This window comes from Pyrus communis, chromosome 13 (genome assembly GCF_041283825.1).
Source record: "Pyrus communis isolate YQ-2024b chromosome 13, ASM4128382v1, whole genome shotgun sequence".
NCBI lineage: Eukaryota > Viridiplantae > Streptophyta > Magnoliopsida > Rosales > Rosaceae > Pyrus > Pyrus communis.
In genome coordinates, this window is record NC_142577.1 from 1,248,424 (window position 1) to 1,257,477 (window position 9,054).

Consider the following 9,054-nt stretch of genomic DNA (forward strand, 5'->3'; position numbering starts at 1 on the left):
GCATGTCATGGTTACCCAAGCTAAGTAGAAGTGGTTGGAGAACCTATCCAGTTACAACTACAATGCAATACGGTCATTCTCTAATACAATACTCTTAATCACATTGTTGAAGTGATAGTTTGTTTCATGTCTACTATCCAATGTGATACTTCCCTATATGATTCGCTTGAATAAGATTTGGAACAAACTTCCTAAGTCATATTCATATGCTTTGGCCAAAGACTCTCGAATCATATCTTAGAGTATTCTCCTTCCACCATGTAAGGTTAGAGATCCCTTTGACACACCCCGACCCCGATATTCCCCGAATACCAGGATAGGCACGTGCTGGCCGACACCCGAGGGTGACGAAAGCCATTTATTAAGTGCAAATGCTGAAAACAAGGGATAAATAAGATTTATAAATATAAAAGGATAATGAATATGCAAATAAGGACCGTGTTCAGAGCACACCACTAATCTAGAACACTAAAAGAAAATAATATAAAATTGAATGAAACAAGAGAGTGGGTCCTACACCGAGAGGACTCGAAGATGCCGATGCGGAAGTGCCTGGACGTCGGGATTGTATGCCTCGATTCTAAGTCCTGAAGGGGGCGCAAAACAAACATGAGTGGACCAAGTTGATATATATAATATAATAAAACAGTTATCAACATACTAACCCCCAGGTTTTCTGAAAACACTTATATATAATGATAAACATAGGTTTTCCGAAACCTAGCATGTCGTGCAATGTCTCAAATCATAATTCGCATAAATAATAAACACTAGTGAATGTCCGATATAACTCTTCAGGCCCCATGCCGGCTCCCCGTCTCTGAGCACACAGTCAGAGGAAAATACACTTCAGGCCCCGTGCCGGCTCCCCGTCTCTGAGCAGACAGTCAGAGGAAAACACACTCCAGGCCCTATGCCAACACCAAACCGTCGCCCGGGACGGACCGGATCTATCCCTACGTCCCGTAGCGGAAAGGACCACTAGGTAAGTACAAAACCAGTGAACATACATATAATGAAAATCAACTTCATAGTATAAAGTCATCCATCATCTATACTATAAAGAGGTGTTCTAAACATGTTCTAAATATCATATCGTCATCCATCAGATATTCTACAAGAACATGGGTTATAGGAAAAATAGTAATAATTCAAACTAGCCTCAGTAAGCATGTTATCTCGTAAAACGTTTCATAAAACATAATCATCAAATCATGCTTTTCATGTATGCATTTCTACTATCAAAACATGTATTTTTAGAAGGGGTCCACTCACAGTACTTCGCCGTCGAAAAGCCACGTCATCTAGCGAAGAAGGAAACGCCATCAATAATTGTCCCTAAGCACATAAATGGTACATTTAGTCAAACTCTACTCAAACGATTGAATTTGGGAAAACGGACATCGGAAACGGGTTCAGAACGTCGAAATTAGCCTAGGAGGGGTCCCGCACGAAAACCCAAAAAGTCAACCCCGAGGTCAAAGTCAACGTTGACCGTTGACCGGTCAAAGTCAACGCTGACCGTTGACTGGGTCAACGGTCAACGGGTCAAGGTCAACGGGTCGTGGGTCAACCCGTCAGAGTCAACCGGGTCAACCCGTTTAGGGTTTGGGTATTGGATCCGGGTTTGGGCCCTAGGGTTTTGGGTTTAGGTTTTTAGGTGAGTTGGGTTGGGCTTGAACCCATACGGCCCAAAGGCCCACAACAGAAAGGGTGATGGGTTTTGGGCTAACAGGCCCTAAGGCCTAAATAAAAAGGGGAAATGGGTTTGGGCTGCAACCATAGCCCTAAGGCCTTTGGGTTTTTAAAATGAAACAAAATAAAATTAAAAAGGAAAAGGTTTAGAGTTTTGGGCCAGAGACCAAACGGGCCTAAGGCCCGTGGGGGAAGGAAACGGCCTGAAGGCCTGGGTGTTTTCTTGGGCTGGGTTTCACGCCGGAGAAGAAGGCCGGAATTCGGCCGGAATTTAGACAAACTTTGAACGTCCATAACTTTGTTAATACTCGACGAAATCAAGTGATTCAAAAATGAAAATCGTAGCTCTCGAAGAGACGAAGAGAATGGTACCTCACACGATGTCTAACTCGCCGTGGTTTGGCTGGAAAACACCTCGAAAGTCACTGAGGTCGCCGGAAACTGGGTAAGATTCAAATGAGTATAACTTCTTCAATACTCAATGAAATTAGGTGAAACAAAAAGGAAAGTTGTAGTACTCAGCGAGACGAAGAGATTGATACCTCGAACGCCGGCCAAATCGCCGTGGGTTGGCCGGAAATCGCCTCGAAAGGGACGGTGCTCGCCGGAAATTTGGGTGTGCACTCACCCGTGCCAAAAACACTCCAAAACCTTGGAAATCAAGAACCCAACTCAAAAACCACATCTAGGCAAAGTCTAACATAAGAAAAGAAGAAGAAAAAGGGCTTACCCAACCGGAAAAATCACAAAACTCGCCGGAGGTGTTCGTATCCTCCCGGCGCCGTGAGCAAGGGAGAGAGAGAGATATGCAGTTGAATGGCGACGATGGTGATGATTTCCTCGAGTAGGTGTAGCTGTGGGTGTGTGTGTGTGTCTGTGTGTCTTTCACGGGGAAGAAGAAGAGAGAAATGGGGGAGTTCGAAAGAAAGGAAAAAAGTGCAGACAAACAAAACAAAAGAAGGAAAAGAAGAAAAAAAAAAAGAAAAAAAAAGAAAGGGAAAGGGAAGAACCGGGGAACAAAAACAGGGGGTGGGCCCCTTGGGCTCACCAATTAAGGCTCAAAAACAATTTTTAAAAGAAAGGTATCCCCAAACTTAGTGAAAATACAAAAATACCCATTTTCTTACGTAAATCCCGGGACGGGTTATTACACCCTTGTTGTGCATTCATATGGCTACATGACTAGATAGCTTGACCCCAACCATGCCGTGGACACTCCAAAGGAATGCCATTTGACACGATCAAAGATCAAGGACCTAACCATTAGACATCTATGATGCCTCAGGTCAAAGGACTACTTTGCATATTGTAACCATCGAGTTCTTACATGACATGTATGTTTGAACTCTCTTTTGATCATAGTTCAGTATACTCGATTACTCTTTCGAGCACCTATGTGTTTGTCTTAGTGTCCAACACTAAATGACTTGAGACTTGTCATATCCATACTTGAGTCGACATAACACATACTAACCTTAGTGGATTGTCAATGCCCAATTGGCAACCCTATGGCTAGGAACGTTTTAGGAATGAACATAAGAGAAAGGTCTCGAAAATATAACTTACTTAGATCACTTATCTCTTAGATCAAATACATTCCTTGGATTCCCTTATTGCTTAAACACAAGATACAATAAATAGTGATTAACAATAAGCTTTGCCCTCCATTAAACATATAAAAGTTTAATACATTAAGTATTCCAAAAAGCTATTACATCAAATGAGTGGCTTTGTGGGCATACGTCCAACATCGGCCCCATCGATCCAACCGTGTTGGATATTACAGCCATACTCGACACTTCTCCCTCTAGACTCCTAATTGATACCGCTCTTTCTCGGTATGAATTTGACCTGGATCTAAAAGTAGTCTTCAATGAGTGTGCCGTCGAAGTTCTGACAAAGAAAGATCAGGAGCTGTCAAAAAAAGATGTGCACAAACTGCACAAAAACTTCTTCAACTACAGCACTTAAATCTGCCGCTTCGTCGGCTCAAAGGAAGAAGCTCTTAAGAAATGAGAGCACGAGGGCTTCTTGTTCTATTGGTACAATAAATTCATTTTTTGTACCAAGTTAAACAATTGTTTGGCCGAGAATATGCTAGTGGTCGAAACTCTGGCCAGCAGCAATATCCTGGCTCTCAACCTGGCCATCTTTACCAACCTCACTCGGTGCTTGGCCGATAACTCCATTGGGAAGATCGATCCGCACCAGAATGGCCTACTTTGGGTCTTTCAACTCTGGCTGCAAGTCTACTTTTCCATGCCGAGGCCAGAAATCCTAAGTTTCAACTCTTCTGAAGCGATGGGTTTTTAGTTGGCCTCGCGCCTCATTCCTACTCACTCTGCTGAAGACATCTTCAAGTATTTCTTCGGCCTGAATAACTTATTAGATAACGAATTTTTGAGTTATCGTCGCCAGAAATATTCGCCATCCATCAAACTCCCCACATCGGCATGGGAGGAAATAGAGGAAGCCAACCTTCGACAGTCCTAAGGGTCGTTTACCTTAGCTCGCGACCTTCCTATTGGTTGCAATGCTCAACGAGCTAGCTAGGAAGTCTACCATCCCAACTTCGTGGCTCATCAATTAGGCTTTCTTCAGGGTTATCCTATGCCACTCCTCACCTCTTGCTCATTTTTGAGCTGAGAATGCCTCTCCAGCTCCTCAGTGAAGGAATGCGAGAAAGTCAAGCGAGAATTTCAGGAGCGATGCACCAAATTTCGCCTTCGGCCGAACACTCCAGAAACCCATTGTACCAGCACCTTCACCGATTGGTGGGATGCTTACATCAAGGATTTCTTTGGTGCTTCGGCTGAGGAAATTTCAAATAAACATTTTGGTGAACGACCAAAGAAAACTCTTGCTGCAAAATCCAAAGAGGTGGCTCAATGTATATATCTTTTATTTCTCTGTTCAACTATTTAAACTTCATCTATTCAAACTCCATTTTGACTCGGGCTTAGCTTTTCCAGGTGGTTGTGCAATAAAACGGGCTGATGTGGTTGCAATGGTCGCAACTAAGAAGAAACTCAACCCTCCTTCAAAAAAGGTAGCGACTATCGCGACTACCTTAGCCGAAAAGACAACTACTCCAACTCTAGTGGTGGCCACTGCTATGCCGATCACACTGAGTAAACGGCCTCGCCCGGAGTCGAGACGATTAGTAACGTTACCCAGGCCCAAAAGCATATTAAGAAAATGGCAAAGAAGGGAGAGCGGGAGATTCATGTTATTTCAAGTTACACCACTCCTAGTATCCCTTTCCCTTCTTTTGTTATGCAAGTCTTGGTGAAGGGACCGCAAAACCCTTTGACCCTAACCATAGGCCAAGCGACCAAGGTTCGATCCACCACATAAGCTGCTGTTAAAGTTGAACCAGTCATCACCTGGCCAATGAACTTATGGCCCCGGAACAGGCAATTGCCTTTGGTGATGTCGGCCCATCAGCTGTTACTTTGGAGAAGGCGGTAATCACAACCAAGAGAACCCTTCCCCCAATCTAAAGAAGAATCTCGTGATCGTTCTGGAAGAAGAGGTATGACAATTTCCTTTAATAATGTTCTCTTTTCATTTGATTGGATCTCCCAACTAATGAACAATCCTCTTTTATGATCAGGAGAATGAGAACGAAGTACCCTCATTGGTGAAGCACCATCAACGGGTTGAACCACTTACTACAAGTCCCTCACTTTTGGACAAAGGTAAGGTGTCGCATCCCTTCTGGGTGATCTTTAACCAGTGGTCGAGGTGGCTGGCTAGGTTGACCCCTAAGCAGCTGAAGTAGGTCCGACACATGAAGCATCACCTTATGTTAAACCAGAAGTAACGGCAGAGACATCGGTTCATCCCTAGACTAGATCCTCGACATTTTTCCTCAGGAGGTCACTTCGACCTTTGTAAGACTCATCATCATTTTCTTTTATTAATTTCATGCCTTACAACTCTAAACCAAGAAAAACATTAAATGCCAGGTGCCCAATGGCTCATTTCACTGAAAATTCTATGCATCGAAGGGCGTTATTTATATTTCCTGGCCACCCCAGTGGCCATTAAACATAGATAACCTTCATCAGCCACATGAATTGAAAAGCTGCCTTAAACACTAGGCTCAGCCATTAAGCTATCTGGGTTTGACCAACGAACCAGCAGATATGGCCGAAGTCTCTTCTCGGTAGTTCTAACACAGCTTCTTTCTCTGCCATCCTTTTGAATTCTCTTTTCTCTAACAAATCTTTTTTGTGCAACCTTCATGGGAAGTCGAGCTTAATGCTTTTCTCTCCAGTACTTCGGGGACAGCTGGGCTTTTTGCAACCTTAGCCGAGTCCAGCACCCTTGCCAAGTTAAAGGACCTTCTATCTCTCTTGGCCTCACAAATCCTCCAAAGCAAAGGCCTTGACTATGTGGGAAAGTGCTTGAACAACCTTGCAGCCAATGGCTTGCTGTGCAACAAAAGTGTTGTTCATCTTTTAATTATCTTGGGAAGAACTCAACAATATTTTACTATTTTTGAGAAGGCTCTTCGGGAAGAGGACGACCTTAAAGCTTCAATGGTTGCTTATGAAGCTATCCGACTAGAACTCAAGGCAATAAAGGCAAAGAAGGAAAGATTGGCTGACCTTAACCGTCAAATCGCTGAACTTCATAGTCAAAGGTCGGCCGTTACTTATAAATGGCTAGAACTGAAAGTCGGTCTTGAAGCTTTTCTTCCTTTGACTCTTTAGGGTATATCTTGGTGTCGACTTGTAGGCTGGTCGATTTATTTTGTAATTTTGTGAAACAAATCCTTTATTCTTGCATCTCCCAAGTGACCGGATAATATTTCTTAAGAATTTCCCATTGATCGGTAATTTATGAATAATAACCAGTTCGATCCTTAAGGTGGTATGCCCCTTTGCCGAGAACTTTATGGACGATGAATGGTCCTTCCCAATTTGGTGACCATTTCTTAAATCTAGGATCCTTAATCCCTATTGGTAACACAATTTGCCACACTAATTCACCTTCACTGAACATCATTTGACTAATTTTTCAATTATAAGCTCGTTTGACAATCTGTTTTCTGCGCCACTAGTAAGTTATAGGCATTGAACCGAGCTTCCTTCAAATCTTCCAACTCTTGCCTCATCGCCTGACTATACTCGACACTGAACAAACTAGTTTGCTAGATAACTCGTAACGAGTTTATGCTTAGCTCAACCGATAGCATCGCATCGTGTTCATAAGTTAACGCATACGAGGTCGTCCTTGTTGCTAATCAAAGTGAAATTTGATATGCCCATAAGCCCATAATGCCTCATTTAACTTCAAATGCCACATACCAGGCTTTTCTTTTATCATTTTTTCAAGGATACCGATTAAAACTTTATTGCTTGCTTCAACCTGTTCGTTTGCCAGTGGGTAGTACGGCATGAATTGATTGAGCCAAATTTTCAAACTTGCTATTTATTCTTTATACCTATCGGATGTAAAAATCGTGTCGTTGTTTGTTATAATTGTTTATGGTATGCCGAATCTTTTCATGATGTTTTCTTCTACAAAATTACAAGTATCTATGCATGTTTTGCCGATCTAGAAGACGGCATAATTTTGCTGTTTACATCTATGGCCCATCCTCTGGACGGCCATAGTCTGGTGACCAAGTGAACTAATTCGGCTAGACCTTCTATATGGACCCATGGATTTGACATTGTACACAACTTCACGCGTATTCAATGCAATCTTTTAACGTACTCGGCCAAAAATAACCATGTCGTCGGAACAAACGTGTTTTGAGTCTGGATTAATGAGCCCCGCATATTCCCTCATGTACCTCTGTGATAGCTTGGGCGACCTTTTCTAGGCCGAAGCATAACAGCAACAAACCATCTTCACCTTTTCAGTATAGTTCATTCTGGTACTTTATGTAATTTATGGCATATGCGATTGTTTTCCGGTTGTGTTTGCCGCTGGGATTATCAAGATACTGCATAATTAATCTCCTCCAGTCGTCTTGTAATGTCTTGACCACGTAGATATCTATAGGATCCTCTCGTTCCAACAATGAAGGCAGGGACATAACTTATGTACGGATTACGTGCTCGTGTTGGAGAACTTGCTGACTAACCAACGTCGAGTGTATATGTCGCACTACTGGTATAACTCGACCTAGTTCGGCCCCCAGGAGTTGAGCTTTAGAGGCTATTTGAGCCAACTCGTCTGCGTCAGTATTTTGAACTCGTGAGATGTGCTTGAACGTAATGCTTGCATATGATATGGCGCTAGAGTACAACTCATGCAATGAAATGTCCCGTTGAGCTGGTTAATTACAAGTTCTGAATCGCCGAGGACCAGCACATGAGCTGCCTTTAAGTCGTGAAGGACATTGAGGTCGATGATGAGGGCTTCATATTCGGCCTGATTATTTGTACAATCAAAATCCAACTTGAGAGAAAAATACCATTGGTAGTGATCAAGGGATTGGATGACGATTCCAATGCCGGTCGAGGTTGAGGTACTAGAGCCACCAAAATACATCATCTAATAATTATCAAGTGTTTCCACCAAGCCAATTTCAACGTCGTTGCCCCCAAAACCATATAGAGAAGGATGCTAAGCTAAGAAATCAACCAGTGCCTGTCCTTTAACAGTTTTTTAGGGCACGTATTGCAAACTAAATTCAGACAATGCCATTGTCCATTTCCCAATTTAGCCTTTTACTATCGGCCGAGTGAGCATATAGTGAATAACATCTGTCTGGGCGATGACCTAAGTAACAAAAGGGAGAATGTAATGCCTAAGTTTAGATGCAGCGAAAAAAAAAGCCAAACAAAGTTTCTCAACAGTTGAATAATTTATCTCAGCTGAGTTAAGATTCGGGCTAAGATAGAAAATGGCATGTTTTCGTCCAATGTCGTTGTCTTGTGTAAGAAGACAGCTAATGGATTCCTCGGTAGCCAAGATATACAACTTAAGAGGTTTACCGCGCCGAAGTGGCACGAGGACAGGTGGGGTGGTAAGGGAGACCTTGATTTGCATGAAAGCATCCTGATGTTCTTCGCGCCATTCAAATTTGTTAGAATCCTTAAGTTTCAAGAGCATGGAAAAAGCCTTCATTTTCCCCTCCGAGTTAGAAATGAAATGGTGGAGGAAATTGATTTTGCCGAGTAAGGATTGTAATTGCTTCTTGGTTGTTGGGGGATGAGCATCAATGATCGCTCAAGCTTTATTCTCATGTACCTCAATGCCATGATGATGTACAGGGAAACCCAAGAAGTTGCTTGCTGATACACCAAATGCGCATTTAGCAAGGTTCATTTTAAGGTTATGTTGGCGCATAAGAAGGAAAGCTCGCCGAAGATCATCTAAATGTGTTCGGCGGTG

At 42.8% G+C, this 9,054-nt stretch overlaps 1 long non-coding RNA gene across 2 annotated transcripts; it reads right to left on the minus strand.

Annotated features, from left to right (window-relative positions):
• Window positions 1-276: 276 nt before the first annotated feature.
• Window positions 277-2,800, minus strand: LOC148691547 (uncharacterized). 2 transcript variants are annotated; one of them, XR_015954696.1, is made up of 6 exons: window positions 2,426-2,800; window positions 2,238-2,346; window positions 2,068-2,136; window positions 1,276-1,338; window positions 518-587; window positions 277-374 (listed from the first exon to the last, which is right to left on the minus strand). It is a non-coding gene; the product is annotated as an uncharacterized LOC148691547 (long non-coding RNA). The 2 variants fall into 2 exon arrangements; XR_015954695.1 differs by lacking the exon at window positions 277-374 and having other exon boundaries at window positions 460-587; window positions 2,426-2,789.
• Window positions 2,801-9,054: the final 6,254 nt, after the last annotated feature.